Genomic DNA, 13285 nt, shown 5'->3' on the forward strand with positions numbered 1-13285 from the left:
AAAAAAACAGCGTACTTGGAATTGGTGTCTCAACACTGCAGATTCATGTGCCCAGCGCAAACTGCTGTTTTTTCTACGAAGGGTCAAGTGAAATGTAGGAAAGAAAGAGAAACGTCTTGAATAGACCACCAGGTCGAAACTTGTGGGTGTCTCTTTTTTCTCTTTCGTACTTTTCCCCCTCGACTGCGCCGGGCACGAGAATTTCTGCAGTGGAACCACTTCCAGATACGCTTTTTTTTTTTTTTTTTTTCTGCTTAGCACGTCGTGTGTTTGATATCATTGCCAGAAAAACACACATAATAGGACACTTTGCAGTTTCGCTTTTAATGCTGTCCCTATAGTAACGATCTGCTGCATCGTAGATCTCTTTGTGACTTTCCACCTCCATGATGAAGCGGTCATCATCCATCTTCTCTCGTGTTTAAACCGTGATTAGGCACCTGGGCTTTTGACGTCAGGCCCAGCTCCGCCCATTTTGTCGGATGCGTGTCCAGCAAAAATAGAAAATAGCCTATAACAGGGGTTCCCAACCTATTCCACTAAGGCACACTGTGGGTGCAGGATTTCATTCTTACCAAACAAGATGACAACACTTTTTCCCCAATCTGGTGTTTTACAAGTGCAATCAGTTGATTGCAGTCAGGTGTGGCTTGTTTTAGCAGAAGCCTCATTGGTTCAACTGTCTCTGCTGGATCGGCTGGAACAAAAACCAGGACCCACAGTGTGCCTTGAGGACTGGGTTGAAAACCCCTGGCCTATAACATCCGGCGGGCATGCGGCACGCCGGAGGTGGTTCGTAGTCAATCCAGAGCACTGACGCGGCCGGTACACGTTGAACAATAGGATATAATGGGAACGGATTTGCTCCGGCGCTATTTTTTTACCGGAGTCGGGCCGGAACCGCAACGATCACGCATGCGGTGTACTTGGGCCCTAAGACATATAAATGTTTTTGTGTTGACTGTTGCATTGGTAAACAGTGAAAAGTTCAAACTTGGAGTAGACAACCACACACCGTAGTAGAGCTGGGAATCTTTGGGCACCTAACGATTCGATTACGATTCAGAGGCTCCGATTCGATTATAAAACGATTATTGATGCACTCCCCTCCTTTTTTTTTTTTTTTTAAATGTTTTGTACATTAGTTCCAAAATTGTTCAAAAATCCTCTTAGGCTAAACCAAACTACTATTTCAGTATCAAGTTAACATATAACAGTAAACAAATATACAAAAATAACAGTAAATTAAAAAAACTCCAGTCCCCATTCTGTATCAGCAGCTTTAAACTACATTCAATTAATTTAATGTTGTGAATTAACTGTTAGTTTTTAAAATTGGTCCCGTTATTCCATAATTTCCCTTCTGTCGACTTTTGTCAAAGTTTTAACACTATTTCATCATTTAAAGATAGATTCAAGACAAGATTCTGCCGATTTAGGAGTATTTTAGATAAAAAGTTAATTAGGTTCGCTCCAACAGAGCCTTCTAGAGAGGTCTCCTGCTTTAAGATGGTGGCTGTTTACTTACGCCGGAAAGTCTGTCATTTCGCATCTCTGTTCAATAATACATGTTCTAACACTGATGTCATCTGTCATTTTGGATCTAGTTCTACATGTATATGATATCTACTGTAGCCGTATGTTTGCAGCAACTAGCAACTGGGCGTTGTTTGTAGCGGCTGTCAGCCGCAGTCAGGTATAATTGTTTTTTTATCTAGCGGCATGAGTTGAACATGATATTTACCCTTGGTCCGTTCCTCATTGCGTCCCCGCTTTACCTGGTATAATTCCATAATCGGAATTTGGATATTTGTGAATCGTTCTCGAATCTTCCACGGCTGAATCGCGAATAATCTAAGAATCGGAAATTTCGCACGCCTCTACACTGTAGTAATGAATGTATAACTCCCATCTTTCGACGGAATGATTCCTTGTGACTAGGGTCGTTGACGATCAATATTATTTATCAAGTTTGTTTTTAAAAGTTTATAATGGGGAGGGAATGATTCCAAAGAAGAGTTAGAATCTCAAATAATGGTATTTAGACCACCATATGGGATCGTTTTTTTATTTTGTCTAGATAATTGGGGTATCACGCAAGTTAATGTAAATTGGTGATAACATGGACTGGGTATTCATAATGCACTTTTAGTAGTAGCTATGAGTGATATAGCCATGCTTAAAATTGCAAGCATGTTTGCAATTGTGGGCATGACTAGAGGGGAATAGATGGGTCAAGGTAACACCAATATCATTTTATAACATTGTCTCTGAAAGTTAATATGGATGCTGACAACTGTAAATTTTTTATTGACTTATACAATCTGTTCAACTCTAAACATACAGTTCTCAGGCCCAACAAAACAGTAAATTATTATAAACATAATACTATTCATAATTTCATGTAGACATATGGAGTTTGACACATTGCTTTAATAACACTCCACATTTTAGGAGCACGCAGAGGCAATTATAACGATCTAAAACTTTCCCTGACCACATTATTTCCCAAAAGATTTTAAGAATTAAGGATAATGATCTGCCACATAACATGTTGGAGTTTTGAGACGGATGCTGTTGGGATGTTTCAGGTGGTAAGGTTACAAATATGCCCAGTTATAATAAGTAAGTATGACAAATAGGCTATTCTTCATTTTATCCTTAGTTCTATTTATCGATCTCCTTAACACCAGATGTGTAATGTTGACAGGATGGGAAGACCTTCACTCTGAACGCGAGCTGAGCTGGAGCTGGGTGTGACATGCGGAGCCATCGCACCTGGACACGGACCACCGGTGGCGCGGGTGGTAGAAGAAGTCACCAATGGTTGGAGGATCAAAGGTTTGATTCCAGACCTCACCTATCCCCTCATGGTTATGGCTGCGGACAAAGCATCACACCAGCCATGAGTTGGTGGTTGTGTGAGAACAGGTGCTTTCAAAATAATGGTTCGTCGCAAGGGGACAGCCGTCACGGCTGTCCGCACAGTTGTATACTCACCCCAGCTGACGATGCTGTGTTTCGTTGCGTTGAATGTTTTCAGGTCCTTTTGAGATTGATAGAGTATTTAAATGTTAAAGATATTACCCTGCATTAGGCGTCTCGACAGGCATCAGGCAAAACTAAAACACGTGATTACGTGATATATTTTAATTACACCACATAGTCCCAGATGTATTTATTTTCACTTTCTAATGATTAACTTTGCTGTAGGTACATTATATTTTAGACACTTTAAATTTCCTTTCAAACTCATTGTTTGGGTTCTTTACATAGGCTGATTCGTTCCATTCTTTAATTGGTGAGTGGTTGAAAGTATGTTGGCGGCTCTGCATTCTTTTGAGTTGAACAGATTGCAGCTACACTGGGATCTACTCAGGGGGGGGGCAACCATGACTGATCCGGACTGGGAGAAAATAAGGATAGAGGTAACGGGTATGGCCTGGTTTGTATTACCTTACGCCTATCTAAATGTCTAATCTATCCAAGTGTTAGGGATAATTTTACTATCAGTTTTCATTCTATTAATTCATTGATTGGTTTAAGTATCATTGGATTAGCCATACTATTAGTTATGATAGTAGTTTTTCATGCTCTTTAGATATTTTGAATTTACAATATGAATGATAAATTGGTTTCAATGCATTTAATGGATTGTCTTAATGATATTGTCTTGACAGGTAACATCTAACCCTTTCCCATTCCGATTTGACCCATATCCTAGGATGCGATAATTGACTAGGGAAATAAATAGGTTTAGCGTCATGGTCCCTGTCGCTATAGTGCTTTTGTTTATTCTTCTATTTTATTCTTGTTCTTTTTTATATTATTTTTCACTAAAAGGTTTCGATTTTCTTTCCTTTTTTCCCTTTTATTGATTTCACATGCGGATATTGCTGTTAGGAATGTGTTGTGGAGAAGTGCCCCTGACTTTGTTGGTAAGTGGTGGGAATACACATGTTTATGTAGTAGGGTTTTATTTTTTCCGTCACATTTTTTCAGTCTTTTGCAGTCACATTTGGGTATTGTAATTCCTCAACACATGTCATATAAGTTCACTGGGTTGTTTTATAGGTCCGCAATCACAATAGATTCCTTTTTGTAAATTCCTTGACCGGCCCGGAATTTTTGTTCGAAGACTATTTTTTCGTTAGGTTCTTAATCATAGTACTCGGTAGATTTTTGCCATTTTTAAGTCTCAGTTTTTATTCTTTAGCCTGCATTTTTGTCATTTAGGATGGGGAAAATAAATTTTATTATTTTTTATTTTTAATTTTAATCAGGATATTTTATTCATTTTATGGCAAATGGGGTGGAATAAAGTTTTTCTTTAATTGGGGTGGAATGAAGTTTTCCTCCAGGCGTCTGTGTCCATCATTTTCAACAACTGGTAAGGGGTGAAGATGTTTATTTGGCGTTTCGGGTTTCATTGTGTCCAAGTATTTCTGTATTGCAACATTCTGCTTTTGTACAGTGCCGCTTTTTTTTTTTTTTTTACCATTCTCTAGTCAATGGGGGAATGGTTGTTTTGCTGTACTATGTTTTTAGATGTAGCAGTTTGTCAGTAATGTTCTTTTTTTCCTCCTCTAAAAGCCATAAATGTAAAGACATTCAGAGGTTTTTGACACACTGTACTCTGTTGCGTTCCTTTTTGTTCAGGGCTGCGCACATTTCCCTCTTACTACAGGTGGTGTTTGAACTTAACTTTACAGAAGTTGACGAAGGGGAACTTAAATTTTAATCTACTGTGCCAAATTTAACTCAATGCATTTCTCACTTTTTTTTCCCAATGTATGAATTTTAATTTACTGGGCCAATTTTAACTCAGTATGGTTCTCACTTTTTCCTAATGTAAGGGTATTTATTTACTGAATCAAATTTAGCTTAGTGAGTTTCTAATTTTTCCTAACTAAAGACAAACTTTATTTTTATTTATGGGGCCAAATTTAACTGAATGTATATCTCATTTTTCCTACCGACAGGACTGACTAGATTGGTAGCCCGTCTAATTGATCATGAAAAAATCGTTCTCAATACACCTGTACAAAGAGGTCACTGTAAGTTGATGCCTATAGCCATGGGACCAGAGACAACCAAGGATTAACCCTCTGAAGCGGTAGTAAATTGTTTTAAAGAGTATTCAACAGGAGTCCTGAGGGGGACTTGCAAATGTCGCCCATCCCTGTTTAAACTATTCATCAATTGGTAAATTTTGTCCACCACTTGCTAAAGCTAAGTTCTAAGGCCGCATCAATGTTTTTACGATCCCCTGTCAGGGCTTGTGAGGGGGAATGAAAGGAATAGGCACCGTCATTGCACACACCATATAATTGTTTGCATTAGTCTAACGCATTCATCTATCTATAGTTTAGGCAGACTTTACTCCATGCCCTTTGACACAGTAAAGTGAATCACCTTATCCGGGCCCATGAGGGGGAAATGGGAAACAATGGTACAGTTTCTCGTAGGCATCGTCTAACTGTTTGCATTACTCTAACACACGTTATATAATTAATCAGGGAATAGTGTCATTTTCATATTTACTGTAGGACTGCACTACTAATATAAAATAAATAGCACACCATAGTTTAATGAGAAGAAACAGAATACATACACAACGCTGTCTTATCACAGAAGCCCAGCGTGTACGTCACGAGCAAGATTGACACACCAACTCTTGCAATCAGTTCTCCCAGCAAAACTCCAAGGACAAAGCGCTTTGTCCTAAAACAAGTAGAGCCAGCCCGGATAACAAAGTTGATAGCGGGCGCCTGGGACATCAAGATCAACGTCGGTCGCTGTGGCAACCACGTCCCATCGACGCACGAACCTAACCGCCTAAATCCGGCTACAGAGGGATGGTCCCAAAGCAACACCTTCGGCCGGCCCCTCCACCACGGACTTCAAAAAGACTGGACACTGAGATAACAAACGTTATTCGCTGCTCGGAAGCTTTTCTATGTAGCCTTGTTTTGGATCGAGCATTGCTCCTCCGTCGTCTGTTTTTGCTTTGTTTTTTGAACATTGTCGACGAATAAATTGTCAACCTGTTTTCGGCGAGCCTTCAAACTTTTTAAACATGGAGTCAGTACAAAGGGTTAACACAAGGAATGAACGCGCGGAATTTCCGTCTTCCCGGTTGTTGTCATTTCTGTGCGGTTTGGCCGGGGAGGCGAATTCCAACATTGCACAAATCCGATTTTTTGTCATATATTTTTTTGGCGTGCCCGTTCACACTGCCTTTGTCCATTGAGACCGTTCGAGTAATAAGCATGAGCACTAATCCGACAGTCCTACACGGGCTGAGCAAGTAGACCTGCATGCGCAGAAGCATGAAAACAAATGACTACACATGCTGGCTGTCATCCGTCATTCCAGGGCGATCATATTTTGATTTCCAAAAAGAGGACACAAATAACAGACATAAATAATCCCGGTTTAGCCTTATATTCAAAGTTTCTGTGGATCGATAGCATGCACGCTCTGTCCGTGCATGTCACACGCACATATACAGGCAGTTTGCCCCGACTCTCGGCCGTGTAAGCAATCTTGAAATATTGCTCATATAGAGCAGCGGGAAAACCGATCATTCTCTGGCTTATCCTCAACCCATTTTAAATTTTTTATGACTGTTGCCAAGCCCGACCCTTCCCCAAAAGCAGTGTTCAAGGCAAGCTAGGCGCTAACGGACAGCTGCACCGCTACCGTAGCGCGCCATCTCTCTCGCTCTCTGATGACGTCATTGCTGCACGAATTCCGATTTGGGAGACTTGCCAATTCAGACCGCCGCGACGTTCTAGAAAAAAGTGGCGCAGATCAGATTTAAACCACATACAAAAGTGACCCAGATCGGATTTGAAACAGTCCACTTCTATGTGACTTGTCCTGTTCAGGCCATCAAGTTAATGCCTCACTTGAGTCGGAAAAACCCGAAAAAATCGGATTCGTGCATTAAGACCTGCAGTATGAACGTAGCCTTTGTTTTCCAATTTATCGTCGTTTGACAGTCGCTTGACAGTCGTTTGACAGTTTGTGAAAGATGACCTTTGCAATTGGAATCGAAAATTCCTTGTGACATTTTTAAAACCCTGGAAGGAATTTCAGGAGTTCGATGTCACATCTTCGCCCACTTTGTTCGGGATTTTTTGCTTGGAACTAAAAGTTAGCCGGCGGCTTCATGGAAGCTAAGTGGAGGTATTGGTCAGGTATGAATGAGCAACATGGACTGTGAGGTATGAAGACACACACCATCATGACACACCCATCACCATCTAGAGACAACAGGAATATATTCCAAAGGATTGCTGATCATGGGAAACTACAGCTCAGATCATTTCAATATATCAAACATAAATCACTGGATCTGGAGTATGATATTGATCCAGACGATGATTTCTTATTTAATACCAACATCAACTGCGGCTATTACATGGAGGAACCGTACAACTCTACCATTAAAATGAACATTAAATTATCAGTAATACAGCAGAGGTACTGTATGTATTCTAACTTCAGTAATATGAGAGAATATCTGAATCAATTTATAAAACCATTTGTGACGGCCCCTGCCCGTTTAACAGTTAACTTCTGAGACTCTTCCAGTCAGCTGATCGCCGCCTCCACCAGCTGGCTGTTTCCCCTCCCACTGTGATGACAGCTGATCGACGCAGGACGGACCGACGACGTCACCGCCGCTGATTGGCCACGGAAAAAGGCGCCAAGCTTCTTAAACCTGCCGCTGTCAACGCTCTGGGAGGTCGCATTTGACAGTAGTCTGTCGCGTTCCTCCTCGCCAGCTATTTGCTCGCCATTCACGCTCGTTTGCATTTTGATCACTAGTCTGATACACTATCGCTTTTTCGGTGATGTCTTTTGTGTTTATTCATTATTGGATCGTTTTTGTTCACCACTGTAAATAAGAGCACTGAAGCAAGTAAGGGTAAGTCGCCATTTCTGTTCAACCTGTTTTCTCCTGTTTTGCATAGAGTAGGAAGTTAGGTTACAACAGACCCGGCTGCAGAAAGAAATTACAGGGGGGGCATTACATTTTTTGGGGGGGGCACACTTCTTCAATGTAAATTTAGCCGCAACAGTGGCGTTTTTACCCGTTATATTTTCTGATGATAGTGTCAGTCAGTGAAACTGCAGGAGATGGCAGCGCTATCCCTCCATGTTGACTTTCGGCCGCGTCTTTGTCATGGCTTGAGTTCGTCTTTAGTTTCTTGAAAAAAAAACACGGATGTCCATTCCAATTTGAATTAGCAACGGAGGAGCCGCTCAATCGCCATTTCTGTAACCGGGGCTATCCCTATCCAATCGCAGTACACAATAACAGGTGTTGTGCCGAAAAATAGCCGCCCCGCGTGAAATGTCCCCCCTGACGGGAACGCTTATTTATAATGCTTTATTGAGGTGAAAACATCAAATGTTTTCATGGACTCGTTACAGTAATGGATTTACGACTGTAAAATCACTTTAAAATAAATAAATTAGACAAAATACTAGTACTTTATTTTACTAACAAATCGTGGACTGGGCCACAAAACCATCTTTGAACAGAAATGTATTAGTCTACAGGTTTTCACGACCATATCTCAATGATATATCACACAGTTATGACATTTAGTTCAAGCAGAGTAAAATAATACATATACAGTATTCACTGTATAAGAAAGTCGTTTCCATGTCCATCGATTGGTAAGAAAAAGCTGTACGAGTGACGTGTGGGCGCTCAACAATAAAATAAATAAACAAATAAATCAAATAAACGCTCAATAAAGCGTTATAAATAAGCGTTCCCGTCGGGGGGGGGGGGACATTTCACGCGGGGCGGCTATTTTTCGCCACAACACCGGCTACTCAGCCCGCCCCCCTTATCTGTGATTGGCTAGAAATTGCCTACATTCGCTGCTCTGATTGTTACGACAGATCAAGATAGGATGACGAGAGAAGTGTTTTTCAACCTTTTCTGAGTCACGGGACGTTTTTACGTTGGAAAAAATCTCGCGGCATACCACACCAAAATGTTCCAAAATTACTTTCTGTATAGTATATTTAATTATAAAATAATTCCTCAGTATTTATACTTACTCAGTGTGAAACGTTTAGCAATTAAGCTTGAAAAACTATCAGACGGGATTTGAGCAATGCATTTAAGCACATCAGGGCTGGTCGTCTCGCTGACAATGGCTTTGCAGACAGGTAGTATTAACGTCTCTGCCACAGTTTGGGACTTTTGGGATTTAGCAACAAAGTAACTGGCTTTCAGGGCGTTCTTATTTACCTTTGTAGTTTTCCTAAAAAAAGTTGCCCATTTCTCTGTGTTTTCACGAAGGCGTACAAAATAATCCATCGACTTGTTCTGAAGCGACGGGGGTTCATTTGGAGATGAGTTTAAGCTTGTATGGCGCCATGGCGCTTGATAGCCGCTCGTGTCGCGTTCAAGAACTGCTCGGATTTCTAGGTATCTCCCTCCTAGCTGTCCTCGATAATGTGTTGGAATAAAACAAAGAGGGAGGATTAATGGTCGTCACATATGGATAAAATGGAAACGACACTTTTGTATATATCGACACTTGACGAGTCAAATAATGAACAGTAGAAGTGCTGGGGTCCACATTGTTACGGAGAGCAAGGCGGCTGACGGCTAGAAATCCGAGCAGTTCTTGAACGCAACACGACTCATCTGCACACAACCGAGAACTTTTTCCACATTCCTTCCTTCCTACTGCAACTTTGCCCGACGATGTTAAAAAAAGCGACATTGGATAATTTCTCGCGGCGGCGTCACAATCGATTGAAAAACACTGGAATATAGGGTTCATTCTCCCCGTGTGTTTGTGTCTTTGTGGAAGATTTAAAAAAAAAAAATTTTTTTTAAATTACACAGTACAGTTTAATCGAGCTAGGGCGGGCACAGCCGTCCCTCAGGCCGGGCACGGCCCCCTAATGCCCGCCCATGCCGCCGGGTCTGGGTTACAAACAGTCTTTTCTTTGTTCCTTTTACATGATCAGGGTTTAGTTAGCGGGTGGGGTTTAAGTGTAGTTGCTTTTGTTTGTTGTTTTGGCCTGGGCTTTCCCTGAAGTCACGCTTCGTCGGCATTCTGTACATATTCATTGTGAGTTTGATTGTTGTAAATAAATTTGTGTCCACTCGTACATTTGTGTGGCTTGTTTTATGTTACGCCCTTCGCGAGCCGTCTTTGGCACGTAACACCATTCAAGATAATTGCCATATCTGAAACATGGCTCAAAGCAGATAAAGGAATGGATTTGGAACTGGATGGTTATGAACTTAACCGTCTAAACCGAGAGTTTAATGTCATAATCAGCTGTATACGGTATATAGAGCACCAGGCTCTCTAGGAGAAATGTTTTCAAAAGCCATTCAAAAAGTTGTGTTTACTTGTGGGGAGTCCAATATTGATTTGCTCAATCCGAACAAGTACCAATCGGTTGATGAATTTATCAATACCATGTACAGTATGAGTTTGTATCCAAAAGTCACCAGACCAAGTCGAATCACAACCCACAGTGCTACTTTAATAGATAATATATCCACCAATGACATTGAAAGTAATGCAGTAAGCTGACTGTTAATTAACGATATTAGTGATCACTTACCGGTTTTTACAGTTTATAACGGCACCCAGCTAAGAAATTTGCCAGAGCTGAATGTCAAGTAAAGGCGAGTGAGGATAGAGGAAACTCTGGACTCATTTAAAAATGATTTACTGGAACAAAATTGGGAAAATATATGTAATGGAATTGACATTGACTGTGTATATGAAACTGTTTTTTTAATATATTCACATCATTATATGATAAAAACTGCCCAATATAACGGTAAAGCAGAAAACGAAAGTACAAAGTTTGACCATGGTTCACCAAGGGATTACAAAATGTTTGTAAGGAAAATACATTGGATAGAGAATTCATAAAACAAAAAAACTACAGAGGCAGAAAAATATATAAAAATAAACTAACCAATATCATAACGGTATTTAGGAAACAATACTATCGTAAAATACAACAACAAATAAATAATAAAATACAACAACAACAAAAACATGCAACATTTAGCATGAGGGACAAATGCATGTTTGACTCCCCCCACAGCAACAGTTGCTCACATGAAAATTAATGAGCAAAGGTGACATGTTACGTGCGGTACTCGATTATAATGAGCATCCAATGTTCTTAAGTAGGTAAAACTGAGGTTTTGCATTTAGGAAATGTGTGGGGAAAAATTAGGAGATGGAGGTTGTGGTTACTGCTTGTTCTGTTGTCTTTTATTTTTGCAAATCATTGAAAAAAATACAATTTTAAATGAACATGTGTTTGTGTCATAAGTATAACTGTGCCAAAAGCAGTTTTATCTGCATTTAATGGGTTTTCCGAGGTTTGACCCCCCACCCCTCCGACTACTTTGCTACAGTTTGTGTTGTGATAAGGAACAGATATACTGTGTATGTGCTATGAAATGGCAATTAAATAAGTACTCGTCTTCTACCTGACCTATGTCTTAGAGAGTAAGAGTTGGCGCTCCATGCTGGGTCTCTGCGATTTCGGTCTATGACCACACTGGAATCTCCAGCTCCAGCATCTCCACAGCCAACTCTGCAGAGGAGTACTGCCTGGATGTGTGAGACATGCAATGTGGGCCTGTGTCTCCAACCACAGAGGAACTACCACTGGCAGTTCGACCAAGGCTTCTGAGGAATCAAAGACTAAAAAATGTATATAGTTTTCATTTTATGGCCTGTTTTGCACATTGAAAGGAAAAGTATCTTGAAATTTTATATTGTAGTTTATATATAAATACGTAAATAATGTATGATATATATTTTTGTATATATAGCCACTTTTTTGCATTCTTGCCTTTGACCATACCTGCTTTTTTTGTTGAATGATCAAATATAAAACTATTCGGCCTCATTTTTTTCTGTTGTTTATCCGAACAAGTTGAGTAAATATTAGAGGTGTGCATCGGCACTGCCCTCACGATTCGATTCGATTACGATTCGGAGGGCCACGATTCGATTCGATTCGATTCGATTCGATTCAGAGGGCCACGATTCGATTCGGTTCGATTCGGCCATGCATCACGATGCATTAAAGCCTGGGATGCATTAAAATGCTAAACCAAAGCATATTTTTCGTGAATCATGAGGCAACACAAGCGGTCAGACATTAAACAACTTTTTATAGGCTCTTGTGTCATTCCTGGTTGTAGTCAAATGAAAATAGTAATATATATATAAAAAAAATTAAAAAAAAAAAAAAAACATCACAGCATTTAATTAGTGCTTTGAATGAGACCAGGGCTTTCTTTTTTTTTTTACACACACCGCATAAGTTTGGTCAAGTTTCCCACCAAGCTGCGTCACCAGTAGGTGGATGGCGAGATAGTGTAAAGCGCTTTGAGCGCCTTGAAAGGTGGAAAAGCGCTATATAAGTATAACACCAACACCAACCTCATAGAAGCCAAAATGTCTCCATATGCCTGCTTTCAATGTCTTTGGTGCGTCAATAATCTTTCGCACTCCCTCTTCTCTCTTGCTTCTCTCTGCTTTCTCGATTGGCACTGCGCAATTGCGCATGTCTGTGACGTTACTCCCGTGAGGAAGCAAAATTGGGTTGCTCGTCCCCCCTGCATTTCTTGTACAATAGCTCCCTCTACAGGTAAACATGAGAATAATAATACAAATGGGGAAACCAAATCCATTGCATCACTGCATCACTGGAAGATTTTTGAACGGACTTATATATTTTAATATGTGCTGAATCGATTCGGCTTGTTGCCCGCATCGAATCGCATCGTCCATGGCCCGCATCGGGATGCATCGCCGAATCGATTATTGTTGACACCAGTAGTAAATATCACGCTTGAAAACGTTTCGTCGAGCATGTTTGGTTGTCAATGGGACATCAATATTACAAATTTTGACAATTTGACAATTTTGATTATTTTTGGGTCCAAAATGTTGATTATAATTGGTTGAAGAAAACAACAATTTGGACATGAAGGTTATGGTGTCCTAAAAAGGGGACCAATCTGGCAATTTTGATTTTTTTTCTTTTGAAATATAAAGGCAACATCAAAGGTATACAGATTTGGAGAAAAAGTAAAAAATAAAAAAAATAAAAATAATAAATATAATAAAATATATAATAATAATATTATTATTAATATAAAAATTATAATAAAAAAAAAGTAAAATACATTAAATAAAAAAAAACAACAACAACGTAAGTGCACATGTCACTACCATGTTGCATAAGT

The 13285-nt window shown here is 40.0% G+C and overlaps 1 protein-coding gene and 1 long non-coding RNA gene across 2 annotated transcripts in view; both read right to left on the reverse strand.

Annotated features, from left to right (window-relative positions):
• LOC130927694 (E3 SUMO-protein ligase ZBED1-like) overlaps nt 1-13285 on the reverse strand; it is a 287791-nt gene that overhangs the window by 188494 nt on the left and 86012 nt on the right. The window lies entirely within an intron of this gene.
• On the reverse strand, nt 2366-12968 carry LOC130927708 (uncharacterized). The gene is made up of 3 exons (XR_009066498.1): nt 12477-12968; nt 3001-3046; nt 2366-2880 (listed from the first exon to the last, which is right to left on the reverse strand). It is a non-coding gene; the product is annotated as an uncharacterized LOC130927708 (long non-coding RNA).

This window comes from Corythoichthys intestinalis, chromosome 13, assembly GCF_030265065.1.
Source record: "Corythoichthys intestinalis isolate RoL2023-P3 chromosome 13, ASM3026506v1, whole genome shotgun sequence".
Classification (NCBI taxonomy): domain Eukaryota; kingdom Metazoa; phylum Chordata; class Actinopteri; order Syngnathiformes; family Syngnathidae; genus Corythoichthys; species Corythoichthys intestinalis.